Source organism: Tinamus guttatus, unplaced genomic scaffold (genome assembly GCF_059628265.1).
Source record: "Tinamus guttatus ecotype Peru unplaced genomic scaffold, ASM5962826v1 Tinamus_guttatus_pri_ptg000048l, whole genome shotgun sequence".
Lineage (NCBI taxonomy): Eukaryota > Metazoa > Chordata > Aves > Tinamiformes > Tinamidae > Tinamus > Tinamus guttatus.
This window is the reverse complement of record NW_028288582.1, coordinates 10,361,960-10,387,500: the sequence shown is the minus strand read 5'-3', so window position 1 is coordinate 10,387,500 and position 25,541 is coordinate 10,361,960.

The window sequence follows — 25,541 nt, the reverse complement described above, 5'->3', positions numbered from 1 at the left end:
ATATATATTTTTAATACTCTTGAACTGAATGCCAGATTTGTGATGTCTGCTCTAAGTACTTTGATATTAGCCAAATATTATTGCGTTAAAAGTAAGAAGTTATTGTCACAATAGTAAAAACTCTTGATACTTTTAATTTTTTTCAAAACAGCTGATCCAGTTATCACTGCAGAAGAAAAATGCAAATTGCATTAAACAATATGTGTCAGAAATTTTGTATTTTCATCTGCTATTTATAGATTTGAAGGTCATTATTGATGTTCGGTAATAATACTTGACCTGGTTGTAATACATACTCGTACTTTCATGTTTCTACACTAGGCACTTTGAGAATCTAATAAAGAGCCCTTATGGAAGTACAAAGTGTTATTAAATGAGTCTAAAATTCCAGCTCTTTTCCCCACAAGAGATTTTGCCTAAAGTGAGAATGAATATTTAAAAAAAAAAATTAGAACTTTTTCTGAAGTGGGACTTTGCTAATAGTCTGATAGAATTGCATTTCTCTCCACGCTGTTTGCCTCTCTTCTTAGTGATGAGGATTAATTTTAATTTGGTTTAGTTATTGCTTCTTTATATATTCTTTTCAATAATAGAAGTTCATAGAGGCCGAAAGTTGTCTTACGAGGTAAATCTTCACTCTGGTAATAACCAATTAAACCTTTACTTTCCAGTCAGAAGACTACTTTTCAGTATTTTTTTCCCCCATAAACGTATAATCTTTAGTTCATTACCTTAAATCTGTCATTTTCTGAATGCTGTGTTCTGCATGGCTTACTTTTGTTTTGTTTGCAATCTTCATATTTCTATTATTATTGAACCTGTTGAAGCTCATGCTGTTAAAGTGCTAATGCAAATTGTAAAAAGCAAACTAATTTGTACTGTTTACTTAGAATTTAACCAAGATTTTTTTTTTTAATTTGAAAAAAATCTTATGAAGATATAAATGCAAGCTTTGGTCTAACAAGGATTGAGGAAAACAAAAACAAAAACAAAAAAAGCCAAACTCAAAATATGTGCAAAACGTGTCTGCGGATACAACAATGAACTCTTTCAAAACAATGCTGTCACTGTTTCAGTACTTTAAACTGACACTGTGATTTTCAAATATTAATAAACATCCAGGGGGAGCTAGGGAGTAGCAATTTTGCTTTTTCTAATGGTATATAAGGAAATATGAATACAGAGAAAAGTAGCATAAATGCCTAATTCTTGGTTTGGAGTTGATTTTTTTTATTATTATTTATTTTTTACTGGAACTTTTGATGAGAAACTGGTCAGACATGCCGAGAGTGGCTGAAAGGCTGTCAAGGTCACTGCCAAGGACAAGAGAGTCAATTAGTATGCAGATCAGAGCCAAGGAGTTCAAAGGTATTGTTCCAATTCAATCACATTAGCCAGGCCAGTAATGAACAAACGGCATGACCTTAATCAGGGAGCCTGAACCACTCGCTGAAGGGAAGCGTGTGTGTCTGCCTGTGTGTTTCGGGGGGACGGAAGGAGGGGCAGGGTGGCAAAAAAGATTTGGTGTCTTCTGCTGTTGTTGTGTTTTGTTTTGGATTTTTTTTCTTTTTTGAAGGGACAGTAAGCACAGTTTGCTTAATTAGCCACCAGGAATGAAAACTTATCTCTGGCTCCCTGTGTTTTGAAGTACAAAACTGCTTTTATTTTTGGGTGAGAACTGAAACACGCTCAAATGGACAGGTGGTTAGAATATTTTGATAAAATGCATTCAGTGATACACTAAGGGGTATGCAGGAGGAGGGAGATAACCTTATGTAAAACACTAAACTAAATTTTGCAATTATGGTCTCTCTCACGCTCCTGATTTTTTTTAAGTCTACATGCAAAGAAAATTCTGGGTGATCATTTCCCTTGTGTAAAGCAGAAAGAAATCCACACACTAGTCAATGGAAAGAATATTTATAACAAAAAGTATTTCTGTAATACTTTAAGAAACATGACACCATATAATTACATTTTAGGTGTCTGAATTGCTAAGTTGTTTCTTTGGTTTCTCAGTGCAACATACAGCACATTTGAGCGTACTCAGATGAAGTCAAAAAGGAGCATTCTGTGCTGTAATCGCCTAAACAAATGTCCACTCTAATAAAAACTTTAAAGATCTCTCTCCTTGCTGTTTTTCATTTGTACATATACACACTCAAGTACTTTTACAGAAATTTGTGCATATGAATGATAAAAGAATAAAATGACAGGGAATACCTGTACTCGTTTATATTTGCAATGTTTGAATGTTTCTCTAAAGTGATTTTTGAATGCATGGTTAGGACTCTATTGAAATTTCCACATGGGTCAGGACTACATTCCTTATTTTGTAAAGTAATGAATTAATTTTTGGTAGCCAAATATTGCAATAACTTTTCAAAAGGTAACATTTATGTATTTGAATAATGGATTTTAAAAATTCATACTTTCTGCATGTGGAAATAAAAAAAAACTTCATAAAATCCAGCAATAATGATTGAAAGTGTGTGTGATGCTTGAAATAATTTCACATAGTTTTGCTGCATGTTATTGTTTTGTGTTAGTATATGCAATAACTTACAAGTTTCTTGTATCACTCTGGGTAACATTTGCTCAACAATTACTTCAGCCGGAGCAGTGAAAGCTGCAGGCTTCATTGGGGAAACTGTTTGCAGAAATCACTTCATTTCTCTATAAATTAATCATGATAGGCTACTAAGATTTTAGAAATCAAGCCGGGGGGGTTACTCTCTTCTTTACTGGGGAGGTAGTTCATCATATCTCACTAAAACGGAAGACGTATAACAGAAAAGAAACTATTCTAGGCTCTGAAGCACCCTAGGGGTTCATGAATGTTGGGGGAGGAACACTGATTATACAATGCAATAACATATTGAGACACTATTTCAGTTTTACACTTGGTATCAAGTAAATACAGGATATCTCACCCATGAAGGGTGATTATCTTTCATGAAGGGAGGAAATGAGTTATTAAGGTCTTTCTCAGGAGCAAAACAAGGATAAGAATCTTTATTAATGTAAGAAACAATCTGTTTTTTTTTTCTACAGAAATATATTTCCTTTTTAGCAAAGATCTGTTTTTTGTTGTTTTTTTGTTGTCTTTAAATTGTCCGTATCTCAGAAAGCAATGCATATTGCTTTTAACTGACACCACTGCACTGCTTGACAATATTGTTACAAAACGTGCTCATTGCCGTTTTTATCCAGATCACAATTAATAACATTTTTAAGCATGAAAAGTCTATCTGGTCCTATAAAAACCCTTGTAAAGTATTTGATATTTTATTTGAGGATATTAAAAGATTGTTTAAAAATAAACATATACCAGCAGAGCAAAATTTTCACACGATTATTCAGATAGTCAATAGGTCTTCTTTGATCATATTATTATGATGCTTCTGCCGCATTTCAGTCTAAGACAGGCATATTTTTTTTCTGTCTCTCTCTTTCTGTCTGTCTCTGTCTCTCTTTCTCTCTCTCTCTCTTTTTTTCCCCTAAACAAGGTCATAGATTTTTTTAAATGAGGACTAGAAGTTCCAAGTACAAGATTAAGTAAGTTCTAACAGTGTTATAAAAGTAAGTGCTTTTTTCTATAATAAAAGGTGTTTAAAAGGTTCGCTACAGCTTTAAACAGAATTACAATTTACTTCTTTCAAGTGTCCAGGCCATAAATTCTTCTCAATTCCCTCTCTCTCTCCTTGTCGGAATTAATGAGATCAGATTTGATCAGGGCAGTGATGTGTTCAGAGCCAAATCACACAACAGCGCGCGTGCGGTAATGGAATTTGCATCTAATGCATACATAAATCAAACATCTTTCTGGACATTTTCATATGCATAATGTCATTTCATCCAGTTCTCTCTGTGCAGAGGGGGAGATTTTTCTCTCGGAGAGAATGACTTTCTTTAATGCTTTCATTTTATTTTCGCTGACTACAATCCCCGAGAAGGCGCTCGGTCGGAGAATCTTTCGGGGCGCGGTTGACAGTTCCTTTTCCAAGAGGGGTCCTTCACATTTATCATGCCTCTTCCTCGGGGGCTTTGTTATGCAAATGTGGCTGAAATTGATAATTCCAAAGTGCTTCATTTCGGTTCCTTGGCGGTTGGAGATGGTAGATAAAAAGAAACTGACAAGACACACTGATTGCCCTCAATGCTTGTAACTCTCTTGCTAACAAGGCTCGATATTGTTAAAAATTCCTATTGTTATCAGGGTGGCAGCTCCATTATGCAGGCCTTGCAAATTTGCCATTTGAATATTAACCCTTTAATCGCTCGCCTCCCCTCCCCCTCTGCCGGCCCCCCACCACTTGCCATCAAATGGCAGAAAAAGCACAAAACGGGAGATTGTTTCCCTTGCACGGGAACGCATGTGGTGGGTTTTTTCTGTTCATTCTCTCTCTCTCTCTTTTTTTTTTTTTTAACTCCGTTAATCATTTTTTTCAAGGTAAGCAGGGCATTTTTTTTTACTTAAAAAAAATGCTGTAACAAAACAGGTCTAGCAGAGACGGACAGAACTGGGTTGTTTCAAGTTAGGGTTGGTACAATATTTACAGGGAAATGCCTGTTTGCAGAACTCAAAATCAGTAACTCCTAGAGAGCGGAGAAGTTTCATTATTTTTAACTTGTATGTGCTTGCATTTTATGTTCTAGCGTAGGTAGGCCTCAGGGAGGGGGTAGCGTGTCTGTATATACTGTAGTTACCGTAGATTTTTAGCTGTCTGTCCTACTGGCTGCAATATTGCTGTCACAAGCCAGCCAACAAGGAACTTCCCGCCTATAGGCAGATGACCAAAATAAATAAATAGAGAGGAAAAAAGCTTGTAAAATACAAGGGGTTTTGGGGATGTGATTTTTTTAACTTCGAAGGACACGTGCTCATAACTTTACTTCTGCATTTAGGCACTTTTTTGTTGACAGATTTCACTTATGCACTTATAAAATACTGATAAGAAGTGGAAAGACTGTTTCAGGGACCTGATCTGGCAGCTGCTGTAGTCCCTGGGAGCTTTGCCAGTGACCACTGAATCAAACCCTGGAAATGACACATCACCGGGCATAGGGAGGTTAAAGCTAAGGATTAGCTCAAACGCAAGTTTTAGTCACACTGCAAAGGAGCATGACTGGTTGCTAACTGATTTCCTCATTGATTAATGAAATTGCAATGTCTGGAATTTCAAATATCCTTGTACAATTTGCTGATGTGTGTCCATAGAAGGCAAATTTCTTTCCACCAAGCACATACCTTCAGGCTTATATTACAATTATAGGATAATTTTAGTTTGTCATTTTTCTGGGGATACCTGACATGGTTCCCGTTAAAGTAAATCTTGGTGTGACAAAAGTAAGTACTGCAGAGACTGGAGGGAAGTGGAGAGGGAGGAATTGCCTCTGCAAAATGAAGTATAGTTCACTGCTAACACCAGGCAGCTGCAACAATATAATATTTCTTTACAATTACCAAGAAGATGCATCTCAACCAGCTCATGTCAAAGGAACATGGAAGTTTCCCACTTTCTTAGTTCTGGAGTCTTGCAGAGCTCTGTCTGCCAAATTGCAGTAAACAAAAAAGACACTTGCACAACAGTAACCTCTTTTGTATTGGACTGACGATCTCTCTTTCTTTTCCCTCTCTTAAAAAAAAAAAAAAAACACTATTGTTGTTGACGGAACTCTTGAGAAGCTCATACTTTTTTATTTGTTTGTTTTTTCATTTATACATGTGATGGCAGATTATATTCATGGCAGGAAACACTGATAATGCCCACTGTAGAATCATGTGAGTTATAGCAGCTAAATTTCCCATGTTGCTTTTTCTTTCAATTATCTGAAAACACGCTGTTAATTTTTAATGCGTTTGTACCCTCATTCTGTTACCAAAATTGCTACCTTTCCCCCCTTCTTACTTCAGAAATAGATTTCACTAAACCTGGCTGCTGTAAACTCATTATACGATCTATCATTTATTCTGTCCATTAGAGTAACCAGTGTTAGTGCTTTTCCCCCCACTTGAGTCTGTCAAGTACTGTTATTTATGCTCAATGGTATTAATATCTCTGGTTGTATTATGGCTGTGCACTCAAAATTACTAATATAATCTAAACTTGGCAATAGTGACTGCATCAGCTATCAATAATCAAAAAGTATCATGCAACTTGTAAGTATTAGCAAGAGTCAATAATTGCATAAATATAATTAACCTCTTCTGCTTACTGTAAGGAATCACCAGTAGTGCTGATAGCTTTAAAAAAAATCACCTTTCTCCGAATGAGATAGCGTGCCTGTATTATGAACAAGGGAATTAGAGATTTGACAGTGTGTTTTGAATGCTTCTTATTTTCAGTTACCCTTAGCAATGACTCTGCTGTAACCTGAGTATATAATGTTATCCATAATCTTTAGATAGAAAAGGGCTTAAAAGTTGATTTCTCTTTCATTGTTTGTTTCTGTGGGTTAATTTTGCCCACAAAAGGATATTCTGTTTTTCTGTAGCAAGAAAATTTGTTAGGTAATTTGTGACCACAGAATTAGAGCGATACAGCTAAACTAATGTATATGCAATGGCTTCATTATGCACAAGAGCAGGCACTCTTTACTTTGCAGCCCAAAACACACAAAGCACCCATTAGAATGAAGAGGCCTGTGATGTCTCTTCATGTGCAGAGTGTAAAGGTACATGAATGTCCTTGCTTGTTGGCATTTAATTTACCAGTTGCCTCTGTAGTGGAGCCTTGGCAGATTCAGCTTGAATCTGAAAGACAGGCTGTCATACTGAGAGTCTGCTGCCTACTGCTGAAATTGAGAGGCTTGGCAGATATGCAAACAGTAACTGGGTTTGAGTTGTTTTGATTACAAGTTAAACAGAAAGTCATTGGCAGGGCCAATATAAATCTGCTGAGGTTTTTTGGCAAAATCTGTGGAGGTATTTCTATAGATTCTGCAGGATTCTGTAGCACCTTGATTTCACATCAGAGAGTGTCCACCTTTGAACCCATTCTGCAGATAAATGTGTCAGAGACGTGCACGAACATGTTTAAATTCCTGAGAGCTTTCTGAGATTCAGAAATACAAAACACATTAACAACATCCTATACCATGCCACTTTCATACAGTTGTTAAATTCTGTATCTTAATGTTTCATTCAAACTCAGGTGATTTTTTAGATGAAGTAAAAGAAGGTGAGTTAAAAGCAATCGAAGTAGGAAGGAAAAATGTATTTTAATAAAAGTTCCAGGAGAAAAATAATAATTAAAAGAGAGTGGACCAAGTCCTAAACTCTGTTATATTAATAGAAATACAGAGATATTTTATCAGTATTTTTTTTAGTACATTAAGCAAGATATTCCAAAGTTACTCCCTTTTCCGTGCTGTGCTTTAACAGTGATTAGCATCAGTACAATTTAGTCTGCCAATGGCTTTTTTCTCCCTTTCTTCAGTAACTTTACCTGAAACATTCTGTTTGTCCAGACATTCACTCCTGACAGAATCCAAATGCTCATCCCAAATTCATTTATTTATAGAGTTCATTTGTCTCCATGCCTGATATGTGATGCTGAGTTGATAAAAGTAACCCAATCTGACATGATATGAGCAAAAAAGAAGTGTGTACACTTTAATTACATGTGCTTTTACAATGCAACCTCTGCTTGATTCCAAGTTAGTGTTTTGAACACTAACACATCCTTTACTAAAATTGCCTTGCAATTTTAAGGCAAAATCATGTTAATTTTGGAGGGAGGAAAGAGAATACATATAATTGTCGCTCCTATTGTTTCTGTCTGGCTAGCTGTAGACAGATTTCTGCAAGGCTGGCTAGCAACAATACGTTGATTTACAGAGGCAAGAATATCTCCACAATTGGAAGGGCTAAGGCACCTTTCTTTGAAAACTGAGAATCTGCAAAATGTGGCAAAGTTCTTGGAAAGAACCCAAATGTATGGAATCTGCAGATTTATTTTCATCCCTTTTTTTTTTTTTCCTTCACTTGTGTCTGCTGCTTTGCCTATTACAGCTGTCTAAGCAGGAAAAAAAAAAAAAAAAAAAAAAGAATTTGCACATACTATTATATAGCTCAAACTAAATTTTAAAAGAAACTAATTTAGACAAATTGATTAGAATACAAACATCATTATCTAAATATTCTTTATTTCCAGATCTGGCAAACTGAAAAAGCAAGGTATTTTCCTGAGTGAAGTAAGAGTTTGTTTTCTTTGGAAATTGCTTCACTTATTTGTCTCTCATTTGGACATCCCTTCCCTTTGAGTAAATGAAATAAAAGAGTTTATATGAATGGGCCATATTGCACTCTTGGTAAAACACATAACAATAGCATTTTAGGAATTTCATTTTCAGATCCAGGTTGAAAAGATACACTGGCTTTCTGCCTCCTGCTCCGAGTTCAGAATATTTCTGTTCAAGAAAGCAAATTTAGGAATTTTTAGCAGTATGTTCCCTCAATACTGCAACCCAATGCAGATATTTAGAGAATGCTTGCAAATGTCAACTCTCTCTGAAAGTGATCTAGTTTATTACTGTTCTTTCTTATAATACAAACATTTCTGTGCAGCTCGGATCTTATTTTTCAAAATACACTGGATTTTGATATATGGACAACAGGAGAATATGTATTTTAGATATAATACCATAAGTGCTTAAAAGTTATTTCTGAGCTGATTTAACATGGAAAATCTCCAGGTAGATTAATTTTATAGGCTGCTTTTATGGGTGTAACATTTCAAGATGAGAAAGCCGTGCTCTGAAATTTAGTTTGGGCAGATTTCATTGGCATCTACATCTCCATCTTTTATTACCTTAAAGTTGAAATTTAATCTCATTTTTTTTTCCCGATTTGTACTTAATTTCTGACTGAAATGGCATTTTTTCCCCCTTCAGGTTCTACTGCTTCTATTGCCATCGTGTTATTTACATCCCAAGGAAAAAATCATTTTAATGGAAGTATGCTAAGAAATTACAAGACCTCTAATATTGAAGATTTTTCCTGGGACAGCCTGCTAGAACAAGGTTACACATATATCCTCCAAAGCCTCTTTCCAAATGGCTGACTTGCTTATTTCACCTTGCTGAGAGCCGGCTGCCCTCACACTAGTTGTTCTATTGTAAAGAACACAGAGCTGCAAACTTCAGTCCTTGCACAGGCAAAACATCCAATAGAAACACGACTTTGAACTGAGGTATCTCACATTTCCAACAGTGGTTGTGATGCAGAAAGGGGGAATTTGGAGTATATAAAGGAATCATGTTTAATTGTGTTTCTGTATTACATCTAATATGGATTCAACATGCACTGAATAGGAGGTGTATTCTATGAATGTCTATGTACAATAGTACACATTTGCAAATTCTGTAATTTTCTAGATCTCTGGAACATACTCAGGGATGTATAGCAACTCTTTATGAAAAGTATATCTTATGCATGTGTTAGGAAAGCTTAATAAATCTCAATACTTCAGCCATTTAGGTACTGGGGGTGGTTTTGTTGTTATTTTTCTCTGGCAGTACCAGTGAGGTAGTCTGTATCACACCTGATGGCAAGCAAAATTGCTAAAAGACAAGAATATGTTTTTAAATTTCAGGAGTGCAGTTGAAGGGAAAGAAGGAAGCATTTTAAATCAGAAAATATGTGTATGGGGTGCGAATATGTGTATGGGTGTGTATGTGTTGGGAAATTCACAAACCAACACTTTCAGGCTATGGTTTGTTTTTTATGACTGAGTTATATACCTTAAAAATTGGTCTCACTAATAGAAATGCTGAAAATTCTCACCTATTGTGGTGCCTGATGTAATAAAGAAATTCGCTGGGAGAAAATGACAGAGATACAAAACACCAAAGAATGATGATTTCCTCACTACCAATATGATTGCATAAATTAGGTGTACATAAGTTCCCAATGATTTATAGCACCCAAAAGTTACAAAAAATGATTATATTTGATTTACTTTAGAAAATAAAAAAGCTGGTGATTATTCACAGAGTGGCTGAGGGAACGAGGAGCTAAATTCTGATTATAGCAGCTGTCTCTTGTACAGAGCTTTATATACCTTTTATATAAATAATCTTTGTATTTTTTTAAAAACATACTTAATTAGGCAAACTTGCATATAGTATTTATTAATTTGGAAAAAAAAACATTTTTATTTTTCTTCTCTTGCCCTCCTCACTGTTAGCCTGTTAATGCAAGTAGCATTTTATTGATTATACATTTAATAACAATATTCTTCTATACTTGCTCCAATATTTAACTGTTTGCATGGTAACTGGTATAAAGGTGCCTAAGAATAGTATAACTAAAATGGGAGAATAAAGAAATGTATTGGCTATGACAACAAAAAGTAATTGCTTTTCCTCAAAGGATCAAATGTGGTATAGTTGTTTGAAAAACAATCTAAACAACATTTTGTTCACCATTGATTTTAAAAGCATTAAAATTAGTTTTTATGCAGCTATACTCATTAAGCTTTTATGTATACTGTGTAGGGTGAATAGTTAAGAAGCAATAAAGCATTCTGCAGTAAAATATACTTTGCCAGTTGTTAGAAGAAATAAAATACATAGATTTGGAATGTTTGTTTCCTGTAGAATATTGTGATATTTGCCATGTTAATTACAATCCAAATAACGGTATTTTATTTGTGGATCTTAAACAGCTTTGTAGCTGTAGCTGGGGATGACTAATACAATTGTTTTTGCAAGTGTTGTATTTGGAGGTTGTGTGTTCATACAGATGAGAAATAAGGAAGATCCACATCCATCATGACCATCCTTACATTTCAAAACCAAATCTCCTCTTAGAAATTAATGTTCCAAAAACTTATGGTAACACAATGAAAAAGTGCAATTTTCCTTTGTACTCCCTTTGGTTTCTCATGTCAACATCTGCATTCATACATAAACTGTTTCCTCTAATTTCACTGAAGTACTTAACATTTTGTTAAAAAAAATCTGGACTAGGCTAGTACCCAAGCAAAAGAAACTTATTTGGTTATTACACATAAGAGTATAACTGTTTATTTTGCATATGAAAAATGAAGAGAGCATTATGTGTACAGTACAACAACATGCCATCAGAGAGAATAATGCATATAAAAATGAATTCCTGTTATTGTGTTCAGGTGTGTTTGTGAATAAAAAATGGAATTTTGAAAAGTCAATTAAAATGCATTTAAATTCTTTAACACCAGAATTCTTTAATGTGAAAAATTTTGCTAGACAGTTTGTCACTATCGCTGTAAGCACTGTGCTGTGATCATAGCTAGTTCTCTCCACCTATGATTGTTAGATGGCTCAGAAATACATTACTGCTTCCTTTTCCAAAAGAGGGGAATACTCTTGAAAACATGGAAGTACTTATACAGTAAATAAGCTTTAATTAAATATCATTGTCTACCATTAATCTCTATAGCTGGGTTCCCTATGGAAATAAAAGTGGATATTCAATTTGTTTTGATTATGCATGAATTTTAACAGAAGGTTTATTTATATATTACTGTTTTCTTCGAGATAGAGGCATATTTGTGTCGGCTATAAGCCATTAAATAGAAGCTTCCTCATTAATGTGAAATGAGTGCCTCATTTTTGTGGTATAGAAATAGATTGACATTTAGAAAAATTAAATATCATATTCAAGAATAAAAAGCATTTCATATGTGGCTGGTGAAACTTTCCCCTTTAGTCTGAAATATCATTTTTTCATAGTTAAGTACGAAATGAATTATAAAGTGTTTTTGCTGTTGAAAAGGCATCATTTTTGGTACCTGCTGGTTTCAAGGTTCTTTTGTCCCACAAGTCAATATATGCTCTTTTACTGAACCAGGCTCTGCATAGTGGGGCTGTTTGTGCAGATGAGAGGTCATGTAAGTCTTGCTTTCAGACTGTCTTGCAAATAAATACTAGGAAACCTGTTATCTTAACCCTCAGGAAGTTTCACAGGGCTTCACGAGATTTAAGTAATAAAACTACATGATGATAAAGTCAGGAAAGTCCATCAAAGTCTAGCTAAATATAAGAGCCCTGTGCCACAGTGCATCCCACTTCACTAGACTCTTGCAGCTTTCATGGTCCTCTGCTAATGGTGACCTCTATGTCAATTATTGCTGATGGAAAAAAAAAAAAAAAAAAAAAGGCAGGAGAAAAAGCCTGCATCCAACTTCCACGTCTTGAAGAACAGTTCTCAGTTTCTCTGGCCTCTAGTGTTATATTGAGGAAGGCAGTTTTAGTGATGAACCATGAGATAGGCCATAATGTCTATAATAATGCAGTGTTGTATGGCATGATTTGAGGATGCTTGTTTCTCAGTGTGGTAAACTGTCATTTGTTGTGGTTGTGCTGTAAGACACCCTGCACAACTACACTATGGTTGTGCATTTGCAGGAGATGTCTGAGAGTCTTTAAATAATGTGTAATGGAGTGTTGCTCTTTCATCACCTTGGGAAGTGGCTCTCCCCTGTGACAGTCATTATATGCTCAGTGCTGATCCTTAGAAAACACTTTTAATCCTGTCTGTTGTGCCCACACAACTAGGACAGAGCATGCACTCAGTGCAGAAGCATTACCCCAACGTATCACACAGTGTTGAGCACCAAAGCCTCAGTAAGCCACACCAGCACAGACCCAGGGAAGCAGCCGCAGGAGACGCGGAGCCTTCGGCAGCTCCATCAGGGCACAGAATAGCCCCTTGGGGCCGTGTTCTTTGCATTAGGGCAGAGCGCAAGGGGCAGCCTGTTTTTCTAATTTGTAAATGATGCGTTGGGAGAGGAACAAATAGGAGATCAGATCAGATAAGAGGAAAAACACAGTAAAATTGTTTTTAGGTGAAAACAGAAGCAGCATTCCTCTTATTCTTATATGTATTCACATATAACTTCCACGTTGATTGTAGGAAGAGTAGGAGCTGCAAGATGCAATGCTTTTGGATGGCTATTCATATCCTCAGACCATGTGTGATGAGGATCCCAGATTTCCTGCATAGCCAATAGCAAAAGACATGTTCTTACTGCTAGTGTTTTGAATTATATTTCAGAAGCTCCACTGACTGTGTAGAAACCTTTCATAACTACCTGATGCCTAAAGCTGGACTGCAGTGGAAGTAGCTTACTAAGCAAGAATTCAATAACAACATTAACTCCCACAGCTCTTCACATTCTCTGGCTTTGGCATGTGGAAAGTTTGCGTTGGAAAACCTGAGGAATTATTTCAGAAACTGGGAAGAGCAAATCTAAAATTCTGACTTCATATCACAAGATATAGTTTCCCTGGATTAATTCTTGGTTCAAGTTCAACATCTGTCATTGAGTGATATGCATATAGTCTTTTTCAACTTTTCACTCACCATTTTACTATTTTCTATTACTATTTCGATGGGGGAAGATCCACCTTAAATCTCCCTGAGCTGTTTCAATGCTGTAAAATTGTGCATCTCATTTAAAGCTCTAGTCTTTAGCTATTGATTTTTGCAACATTTTTTTTTCTGCTAGATGAAGATTCCCCTAGTATTAAGTTCCTTTCCTCCCTAGAGGCATGTCTCAACTATAATCAAGTTGTCCCTTGTATTTCGCTAAACTAAATAAATTGAGTTCTTTGTGTCTTTCACTCTAAGTCCTGTTCTCCAACCCGTTAGTTGCTCTGAAGCATTTTCAATCCTTCAACTGCAGCCAGAGATATAAACTCTGATCAATATATTTTTCCAGGATTGGTCCCACTACCATTAAAAACAAGTGTAAGTTTTCTATTTCTATTGTACAGTCCCTTGTTTGTCCATCTAAGGACTAAGTTAGTCCTTTTAGCAAGTGTCACACATTAAGCTCATGAGCAGCAGGTGAAAGGGATTAATGGACGTATGAGTCAATTCTTAAAAGTTTACACCAGAGTGAATGCTATTATAAGAGCCTTTAATGAGAATGAATCTGTGCAAATATTAGTGATGGCACCTCTTCAGCATTTATTTTACAGTAGAAGTGGCTACACATTAAATGCCTTTTGGCAAGGGACTTAAGGCTTGTACTGAGACCATACTACCTTCTGGTACGCTATTCCTTGAGAGATCATATTGTTTCCTACCTAAGTAAGTATAGCGAAACCTGCTGGTTTTCTAAAAGTGTGTTACTTTGCTAATATTCATTTTCAATCTTTCTAAATTTGCCAGTAAAATACATTTCAATGGCACTGTTCAATGTGGTATGAACACAGAAAAGATGATTGTTAGCAGTAGATGGAGAAAAAGGGTGCTAATAGAAATTGAAAGTTGAACTGAAAGTGTTGTGAGTTGAAATTCAAAATGTTGACTATTTGCTATAATTTCTTCTCTAAATTATAACCAACTGGTTCTAATACAGATGCTATTTCCCAGTGTAAGTGAAGCTCTCTGAGGAATAGCGATAATTCAGTGAAAGTATATGGAGGGAGGGAGTGAAAGAAGCACAGTCAAGAGAATGTGGTGAGAGGAAATGATGAAAGACCATAATAACATAGCAGGAAATAGCAGAACATGTGGCAAACGTACTGAGTACTGCATGCATTTTATGTGTCAAATTACCTCCAAAGAGGTTCTTAAGAATTTAAAGCATAGTAAGAAAGTATATAGCAAAGCTCACAGGACCTAATTATGTGAGACAAATTAGACTGCAAGATCTTCATAATCTATCTAAACATGTGGGTGTATTAGTAAGTTAACAAGCAGGTTATTATGAGTGACTGTCTGAAATTCCACTTGTGCCACATGTTAAAGAGCTTATGTGCAGTAAACAGAAAATTACTGGTGGCTTTAATGTATACCTGAAACAGTATAGTGACATAAGGGAGGTGGGAACAAGGGGCAAGAGTTCTCAGTGGCTGATTTAAGCAGAATGGGCTCAGATGTCTTTGAAGATAGGGTAGCAAGCATTCTAGAGTTAGTTTAGCAAAGAATAATCAATTTTGTCTAAGGCTACTTGCATGCTACCTCAAGGTATTTAAAGATCAGCAGCAGAACTAAGTTCTGAAATGAGAAGAAGGCTGTAATGAATGACCAGCAATAGTAATAGACTATCTCCATTAAGGTAAGTAAGGGTGGGAATAAAGGTGCCAGAGAGATGCCACTAGATTGTAGGGAGGATCCTCACAACCCTTATTGTTTTCTTTTTCTCAAGAAATGTGAAGTAGTAGTAATTGTGGATAGCAGTGTCTGGACTGGCTCAGAAAAATGAGAACAATATGTTCATTAAAACAAAGTGTTAATCCTAGTTTTAGCTACGGATTCCTCTTAGGGACTGTGCTTCAGTCCATTGCCGCAGAAATGTATGTTAGCTAGGGAGGCATCACTTCAGGCTTTCTTACCTGATTTAAAAATTAATGTGTATAAAGAGGGTACTTGCACTCAGAATATAAGCAGTTCTCTTGGAGCTCTTAAACCTCATGCAGTGTCAATGGGATGGTCAATTCACTGAAGTAGCAGGTGTCAGTCTTTCTGTTGGGAAGCCTTCCTCATACTGAAGCAAAATTTGGTTTAAGTCAGACAGGAAGTATTTATATATAGAATCATATTACGATCAAAATTCTAAAATGCGCCTAAAATATCCAGACTTTTTTTCTTTCTTTTTTTTTTTTTTTTTTTTGTCAGAGGGAAACATGGGAAGGTACATATGCCAGTATCAGCTGCTTGTCAATACTCCTAAAGTGACTTCATTTTAGGTGATGGTTTAGAAAGATTGTTTGATTTTTATGTTAAAATTGTAAATACAATTGGCATTATGAAAAGATGCAACTAACAAATTTGTAAAGCTCTACAAAGTCAGATTTGCACTAAGTCTCAGAGCCATATGAATATGTACCGACCAACAGGTATTTTAGACACACAAGAAAAGTAAATAAAAAGGGACTCTGGATTTATGAGTGAATATTGAAAATGATGCTCTCTTGTGTAAGGAGCACTAGTGCATGTGAAACCCTATGTGCTTTTTACATAATGTGCCTCTCTAGTTAACATATAACATAAAGTGTCACAGATCTTTTAGAGCTTGATTCACTAGGAAAGAAACACAACCATCTGTAGTGTGAAAGTTTATGACTCAATTGTCCACACCTTACAAAGTGATTCAGCAAAGACATATCTGGGCCGTGGAAACTTTTACTTCCCTATTCCATTAGTTCTCGCTTTAAAGAAATAAAAAGATTTTGGGGTTGCATTTTAACTCTTGCATAATAGACAATGCACAGATTTAGGCATGTACTTTTAATTATTATTTCTACTTCACAAGACTATTTCCTGCTTCTAAGCCATATTTTCAAATTTCGAAGATGGATTAATAAAATGTGAAAAATGGCAACTCATTTTCAAAGTGATGGGCATGTGGATAGATTAGATCAGACAGAAATCTGGACAGACCATTGGAGAAATGTTGTTAGACAAAATGGGACTTCTGCAATTACTTCTAGTCCAGTTGTGACCCATTTTGCAGAGGTTACACAGTGCTATTTTTTCATCTTTCTTTTACTTACAAATGAAAAAACACTATGTAGAGCCTCAGTTATTATTCCATCGTCACTTGAGCATATAAGCTGCAAGCTAGTGTTCAAAATCATTAACGTGTTGGAGTTTGGCATTGCGGGTAACATTTTTTTTTTCTCTCTCGCTCTTTCTATTCATATAAAATGCATAACCCCCCTTACAGTATAGGCCAAGCTAACTCAGTTTCACTCCACGCACGTTGCAGGCAAACAGCATTCATGTGGATAGGTCCCATAGACCAGCTGTATTACCACAGTATTTGCAAGAATTCATCCATTTGCCCTCTTACTTTAGCGTTCTTGCTAAGCCTGTGTCAAGAGTTCCCTTTTAGGACTTCCTGCACTTCCTCCTTCTTCCCACTTCTTTTTTGATTGGGGTGAATCCACACCTGACACTGTGAGCAGCTGAGCTTGAGTAACGTTAAGTCCCACTTCAAGTCTTAGTGGGTTCTAACACTTGCTGACAGATTGGGGCAACCCTGTTACATACCCTCTGCAGAACCAGTAAATCTCCTTGCCCTTCGTGATAGCTGCCAAGTAGAAGGAGCTGAGTATACATCTACCCTCACTTTGGAAATCACCTTGCCTCAGGAACATGCTATTTCTTTCATTTGCTATTAAATCTTTGCCAGAATCCAACAGTTTCAACTGAGCCAATTTTCTGAGATAGAAGAGCAAGAAAAAGTCAAAGGTATCCCTCTTTTTTGTTGTTTTTAATCTTGGCATTCTGCTCAAGAAGAGATCTTTGTTGCCAACATGTCTGCTGCTTCTCCATCTCTCACCCTTCAGGTTTCTTAAAATAACTAAGAACACAGAGTTTCTAAGCCTGAAAAACACATTTACTGGGGGAAAAAAAAAAAGGTCTTTATGAAGTTAAAAAATATATATTTATCCTGTAAGCCCTGCAGCTTGGCATCCTGCCCACGTTTGGGCATCTGTCCTGTCTCTGGATACCTCAACTGACACACGCGTGCCAGATCCGAGGAGCAGGAAATAAAGGGCACTGCTGGTTCAATGCTGAGCCCTTGACTACAGTGCAGTATCTTTGAGAGGTGGATTTTGCCACCACTGGAGTCTATTCATTATCATGGGCCTCTGGAGGCTGGGACTCAGTCTTTAGTATTTGAAGTTAAACTGCTTTCATAATCTATGCTGTTACTTCAAGCAGAAATCACTCAGTCCTTTATTTTTTCTCTCACCGATAATAATACAGATTATGTTTTAAGGTGAACATGTTTCCAAATCCAAATGCAGGGCAAAATGCAGAAGACTTGATGAGGTAAAATATCAGCTAAGTTAAGGTTTCTAGGGCTAGTACTGAATTCATGTGAATAGAAAGGAAAGTTTTAGAAAACAGCATAGCAATTCTTCAGGTCCAGAAACAGAAAGCAAATCCTTCTCTAAGGGGATAGGACTTGAGATGTAAGTGAAAACAAGGAAAAATCCAAATTGGAAGGAAGAATGCTGGCATATGAATGAAGAAGGATGATAAGAGGAGAAATTCTTGCCACATATAATAAGCTTCAGAAAAGCACATGGCATTCAGGGGATTGAAGGAAGACTTACTGAATTCAGAATTCAAGGTACTTACTATTTAATTTCTCTGAACTACTTCTCTCTTCTCCCTTTGAAATTATCATAGATTTCACAAAGGAATTTATGTATGGTCAGCAAAGCTGAACATTCAGCAACAAGCAAAGAGAAGTTATTACCAGATGGAGAAGTATGACTAACCCTCCTAACTGACCTAATAGGCAGTCCTGAAGTCCTGAAAGCAAATGACACTGTGCCTAAAAGACATCTAATAATGCTGCATGCACTAGTCCCATCCCTCACTATATGGAAGCGCTTGGTGACCAAAGTTTTGGGACTTGACAGCACTTATGCAACACAGGGCTGCAAAAACATACAGCGTGTCAGCTCCAGAAATGCTTTTGTCCTCTCTGCCATACTCAAGGGTATGCAAAGACAGGTTAGCAGATTTATGGTATTGAGCTACGAACAGTTGTGCCCTGGCTGAAGAGATTGTTGAATTTGTACAATGCAGAGGGTACAGGCTAGGTGGGTTGTGCCATCTACTTAGAAAGAAAATACAAGGGAGAATTTTAACAGCTGTCTGTTGAGTCAGATACTCATTCCTGATTGTTTGCGCCACAGTGGCAGATAACTGCCAAAGAAATGCATTCCCTGTTGCTTAATAGACCTGACCTGTGTGTTATAAAGTTGCACCTGCTGGAAACAAGCCTTATGATGTAGTACTCAGAAAATGTCAGTGATCCTCCTAGAAAAATGTTCTGAAATCAGCATGTTGGATTTATCCTATAGCAGGAGACAGCAGGATATATCCCTGCAAATTCTACAAGGTGATTACACGAGCCTGAGCACTCCATCCATGTTATATTCACATTTTCCCTGGGTATGCTCAGTTTGTTGGTTATGACATACTGCATGTGAGTCGCTCCTAGTCTGTATGAGTCATATGTCGAAGCGTGAAAGCAAGGCGGCATTTCTGTCATTGTTACTCATTGCTCAGTTACTGCCATACCACACAGCTCAAGCCAGTTGAGCTCACCTTGTTTATAAGGGTGAGGTTTAATATGAACGCCTTCTCAGCCTTTGCCTGACCCCTTCAAATGTGGTCCAGAGGGTAGCCCAATACTTGGAAATGCAACTGCTGTGTGTGTTTGAGTTTGGGCTCTGAGTTAAGAGGCTGTGGATTAGAAACTTCAACTAATCTTCTGAAGGGATCATAAAGTGTCCATAAAACTCACAGACCTCTTGAAAAATTTTTGAAAAGTGAAAAGATTTCAAGAACTCTCATGCAGTAAACTGTGTTCTCTATTTTCCTAATACACCTGACACTGCAAAACTACACTCTATTGTGTGTAAGCCTTTGGTGGGTTGCTTAGACAGATGAACCAAGAGTGGTTCAAAGTCTGAGAAAAGCTGGTACCCTGATGAAGGGTGCAAACCACGGAGTCATCGCTCAGACTTGAAACATCCATAGTGGACTGCCTGAGGGGATTTTCTTTTATTGCTAAGAGGATAGACCCGGAGTCTATAGGTTTCTGAGTAGCAACAAGTTTCAGGATTGATTGTGGCTGCAGCCATTAAGCTGCTGTCTTTTGTGGTCATTGGGAAGAGCCTGTAGTTGATTGTGACACAGAAAGTATGTTCCAGTCAGGTAATAATTAGTGCTTTGGGTTAAACCTGTTTTAAAAAGAATAGAAAGCAGAGCAGAGTTGCACTATACCTGTCATTTGTAAGTGTCCAGTGATCTCCCAACATTGTGTGATTCATGGAGCTGAAAGTAATGATTTGCCTAAAAAATTATTAATGCTCATTCTGCCGGCAGAACCCCTTAATTCCGGTTACACATGTCAGCATATTATGACTGGGAGCTGTCAAATTCTAATGACTAAAATTTCATTTTTCTGTCTTTTCATGCTGTGTTTGAGAACTATATGTTGAAAATAATTCCCTAGCTAAATTTATTCTTCAAACGGTAAACTGAACCATTTGCTCTCTCTCACTCTGTCTTTCTCTCCATTTCTTTCTGAATTTTTGTTTACATTAATGTCTTTCTCTTTCCTTATGCTTCTCTCACTAAGAGAAAAAATATTTTCTTCTCAGAACCACTGTCCGTTTTAAAAAACCATAATCTGAGTTGACAGCAGAGATTTGATGCAAAAATATTTTTTCTCTACTGATTTGATCAAAATATGGATTATTTAAAAGAAGGAGGAGGAGGCAATGTTTGCAGAAAACAAGATGCACAGAAAAATCTAAGCATTTTATGTGGTTAAATAACCTTGACATTGGAAAATACTTTTGCTGTCCTCCTTGAAAGAAGAATTTATTGACACAATGTTTGATAATAGAGATACAGAACTAATGTTAACGTACTGCAAATACAGCACCAAATAGTATTTATTGATCCACCTGTTATTATGCTTGTTACTGAAATGCTGTATGTGAAGCAAAGGAAACCAGTTTCCAATTTAAGTCATTAATAGATTGCTTTTGAAATTTATGTTACACATGTCCAACAAATCAAGAATAAAAGCATGTGAAAGGCTATGTAGTCCGTATTGAATTACTCATTCTTTCCACAGTAAAAGCCTTTAGCTAGAGATTGACCAAAGAATTTTAAATATCTCATTATATATATGTCATTGTTCTAAGTGTCCCTAAATGGGATTAAACAATAGTCACTCAAGAGTTTCCTGCAATGTCTGCACTCCCATCCTCCCCCTTTCCCTCCTCACCTTGACTTAAATTAAGGCTAATGATATGTTTTCAGTGTAAGGTAAAAGAAGGATTTTCCTTGAATGACTTTCCAACATTTTCAAATATATTTCATTATAAGTACTTCTGTCAAATGATTACTTATTTCATCTCATTGTCTTAGAAGATTTAACTCTAAAACACATGTTTGATGTGCACTTGATGACCATTTATAAACTGAAATCAACTAAGACAGCATTCACCTATGAATGTCTGTTTGTCCTCGGAATGAAAATAATACGCAGGCTACTTTTCAAAGAATAATAGATTATTTTAACTAGTATTTTTCCCTTTGCATGCATTCATTTATCCTGTCTGCTCATTCTTCAACAGTGGGGAGGAAAGAAAGGAAATAGCAGTGGTAAAAGTGGAGGGCTGGGCTATTTTTGGATAATTTGTTATTTTTTGAGAATCAATTATAATAATACTATACATTTTTTTTAAACTAAGATCCCTATTTAACGAAACTTTCCCCTTTCCTAAATCTATGTAAAAAAAGTATTTCTTCAATCATAGGCATAGTAATACTAAATATCTTTATAAGGAGGGAAGAAGCAAATAGTTTTGGTTTCTCACCAAAAGAAAAAAAAAAAAAGTCAGGATAATTAAGGTAGCGAACATATTGCACTGCTATATTGGTTCAGTCACCTGATCTGTCTCTCCGATCACTATTTGCACGATATACATGGTTTTGACGGGCTTGTGATAGACTGCTGTCTGAAATTCTTTAATCTGGGTCTCCTGTTTGGCAGTGCAGCAGACTTTGCTATTTTGGGTTTTTGAAACAGAGCCATACTCTGGGAGGATAAGAGAGAGCTGTGACGGGTACTGACTCATCAGTATGAAAGCAAGCCAGGTAAACTTAAAGCGTACAATAGTCCTGGTTGTGCTCTCCCTTGTGCACAGGTGAAACACAAGTAATTCCACTGAAAATAATGTGGTTGCACCTGCGTGTAAGCCTGAACAAGTCTGAGGAGCAGAGCCAAAGAGCTTCTTTTTATGGAGACCTTTGAAAATAAAAGTGTCATTAGGTATTTGGTGAAATATGACCTATCAGGGGCTTTGCTTCAGGAAGGTCAACTGCTGCATTCCCTCTCTGAGGACAGGCAGGCTGTGTTGTCACATCGAGGGATGGCTGAGTTGCAGGAAGGTGGATGTAACTGCTGAGTCTGTCTTTGACCTGTGTAAATGGAGATGAGTTCATTAGTAACTTCCTCCCAGTACAAGTCTTCTATGCTAAGAGGAAAAAATCCCTTGCCTTTTGCTCCCAGATCAGAAAGGACAGGTAGAAATGTTGAATTACATTAAAAGAAAAGAAAAAAAAAAGGAAAAAAGAAAAAGAAAAATAAAAGAAAAATAAAACAGATTTTGTTGGAGGAATAAGGATTTGAACAATAATTCAAACATAAAATGCAACCATTTAATTTACAAACCTATCTTTTACCATATTTATTTGCATTCTGATTCAGAGACAGGGCTGAATGCGTATTTCTTCTTACTTACTCTGGCTATACACATTGTGCATGACCCTCCAGAGTTATTCTAACATAAAGGGGAGAAGATCTAGGCCCAGGGCTATTGAGGATTCAGTTCAGCATTTATGAACGCTCAGAGCAGGGAGCCTCTGCAGTAGCTGCAGATGTAACGGTGTGGCCTGCAACAGGACTGTAGGGCAGTCAGAGTGGGCAAGAAGGACTAAACGGGAGTAGGACTTGGGGCAAATGGGAGTGAATCCTTGGCTATGTCTAAATCAGTTAGATGGATCTGTAGACATTTCCTCAAAATATTTTTCACTATGTGACTTGAGAATGAAAACTCATTAGCTGTTTTTCTATGTATAGGTCTGAAGAGATGTATTCCTAAAGGCAGGTAGGCAGCACTTTGGACCTAAGAGTGGCCAGCTCCCCAGTGCTTTTGTGTGTGGTGCCTCACCAGGCCTTTCCTCTGTACCAAGCATATTTTGTTCATTCACAGTTTTGCAAGAGTTTAAATATTTTAGCTTAGATAGATAGGATTTCTTTCTAGGAGGTAAATGTCTACAACTGAAGAGGCAAATGGAGTCTGCAAAGTTATATGACTGTGCTCTCAGCAAGAAAGATCTCTAAATCAGTTTGGACATTTAAAAATATAACTAAAGCCTGTTTTCCATATTTTGCATTGAGAAAAGGCAAGAAAAAAAAAGAAAATGTGTAGTGCATATTGCCCAAATCAATTATGAATAAAATTGCTGGGTTTGTTTTGTATGAGACAGTTTGCTAGTTTTGAATTTATATGGCAACTGTCTTGTGTTTTTTGGAAGTGCCTGAAAAAACTGAAAGACCCACAGAGTTTGCAATGTTTCCTTGAAATTTGCATAAGAGTGTGTAATTTGCCTGTTAATTGTTATTTTCCTCTTAAAATATTTCAGTTAAGTAATAGAAATGACGGTGTGGTGTGGATTAGCTTTACATTTTTGTGTACATTTAGTATTTATACTACAGTCAAGTCTGGCAGTGCAAGGAGAAGAGCGCTTTTGTCATCAACCTTGTATTAGGGCTATTCACTCACTGTGGGGTGGGAACAAGGATGGTCAGCATCTTGGAAGCTCAAGTCGGGGACCCCCTATGTCAAAACCTTTTTTGAGTGGATAGTGAAAGTCCCCAGTCCAGCAAAGATTTACACGTCTGCTTCACAGTTTGTGTTCTGAACTGCCTGTGTGAGCTCAAGTTAATCTTTGCGGGATTAAGTTCTTGAAGTTTAAGTGACTAACTCATGCAGCATGAATGGCAAATAATCTATACAATTGGTCTATGAACAACCCATAGGCTGAAAACTCCTGTGAATGAGGTAACAAGAAGCACAGGAGAAGCTTGACTTCTATTCACAAGCAAGTTTTACTAACCATAAGCAAGACTGGGCAGCGGGAAATGAAAGGGTGCAAAGACTTTTTTTCTTTTTCCCCAGGATGTATTTTAACCACAGGGCATTCAAAGTTATAGAGAGGCTGTGCTATAGAAGAAAGTGTGCACGTGAGCTCTAAGGGCAGCAAGTGAATTTGTGAAGAAATCATAGCCTTAATGCAATATTTATAGGAGCTTATTTCCAAGTAGATCATAGTGTACAAATTCCTCAGGACCAAAGATGAGTTAAAGGAAGATGTCATGCAAGAAGACACTGTAGAAAACAACCCATCAGCTGCTTCCCCACGTGACAGACCCAGAGGCAGCTCCAGAGCCATTAACACAACTGCCTGGGGAGTTTGACAAGGAAAAAGATTCTGACACTGGAATAATATCTGCCAGCACTTGGCATCTGTGTCCCGTGATGGCCAGCCATCCTCCGTGGGTACCGACTCCAAGGCTGGAAAAAAGAGAAAAAGAGCAGTAGGAGAAGATTATCTTTTCTCACATGGAACTGGGTATTTTCACAGTAATCTGTAATCAGGACCTGGAAACAAAGTATTTTGGCAATGCATATTTGCAACGTGTGCTATTAACAAAAAAAAAAAAAAAAAAAAAAAGTATTTGAAAAATATTCTGGGAGCACTTGATTTTAAAGGTATAGCACAGAGAGAGATAAAAATCATTGAATGTTATTGCTGCAGGTCCCAAGCTTCACCTAGCATATGCGGTATGTCCCATACAGCTCTAGTTGGAGACAAAAATGAATCATATAGAGCAGTTGTTAATTTCTGGAGTGAAAATTATTCTTATTTGAGCATGGTGTTTTCTCTTGATATACATTTTTTTTTCCTGTTTGTAGTCAGATTGGTACTTTGAAAATGAGACAAAATGAAGTAACAACTAAGAATCAAATCCAGCAGTGCCCACACAATCCTTGACTTTACCAGTGTTTGTGAAATGGGCAGTACTAGAAGTAATTTCCATTTCCAAAAGTGACCTTTCGTTTTGCAAATTGCTGAAGGTTGGACAATAGTATTCAGCATTATGTGGAACACCCCTAAATTCTTGGAAATCTGATAACCTAACACTTTGAAAATCATGGACTTCTGTTTTTAAATATGTTGACAGTGTAAGTTGTTGTTCAAGCACTTTTCAATACTGGATTAAAGAATAAATATCTGAGTAATTTTTCTACTACTAGAAGATATCCCTGTGGGATATGACTGGGTGCTTAAGTCTCATTGTTTCTGATGCCTGCGTGGAAGACTGGTGGTGTGGGTCGAGCCCCTACAGAATTTTGCTTGAGTACATACTTTCTTAAGCACTTTGTGCTAATATTTTATATGAAAAATAGCTAAATGCCTGTTAATAGCCTTCCAGCCAAATTACAATTTTTATCAGAACAAACATATGAATGCCTCTTTGCAGCAACAGCAGCATTTGTCTGATTCTTGTCATCTCAGCAGGATGCAGTCATGAGAAAGGGAATGTTCAGTATTTGTCCTTCCTTGAGACAGTGTCCTCTTTGCATCTTACATTTTAAAAATCAACCCCCTGCACTCCCACACCGTTTGTCTTATTTGTTGCTGTTGTGACACTGAAAGAACTCCCTGTTCGTCGTGGCTGCAATTATCATTATGGCTGAACCACCAGTACTGGAAGTAAGACTCTGGCCCTTGAGAATAGAAGGCTATAGCCTCTAGCATGTTGTTCCAGTCCACTGGCATCCTAACTAGACAGCTTTAGTTTTAGCATAAAATCCATATTCCTAACCTTATGGAGGAGGCAAAGGCAAATTCTGTTATCATTTTTTTTTTCTGAAAATATCAAGCAGCCCTGCACAGGGTCTACAAGATTAAAAAATGT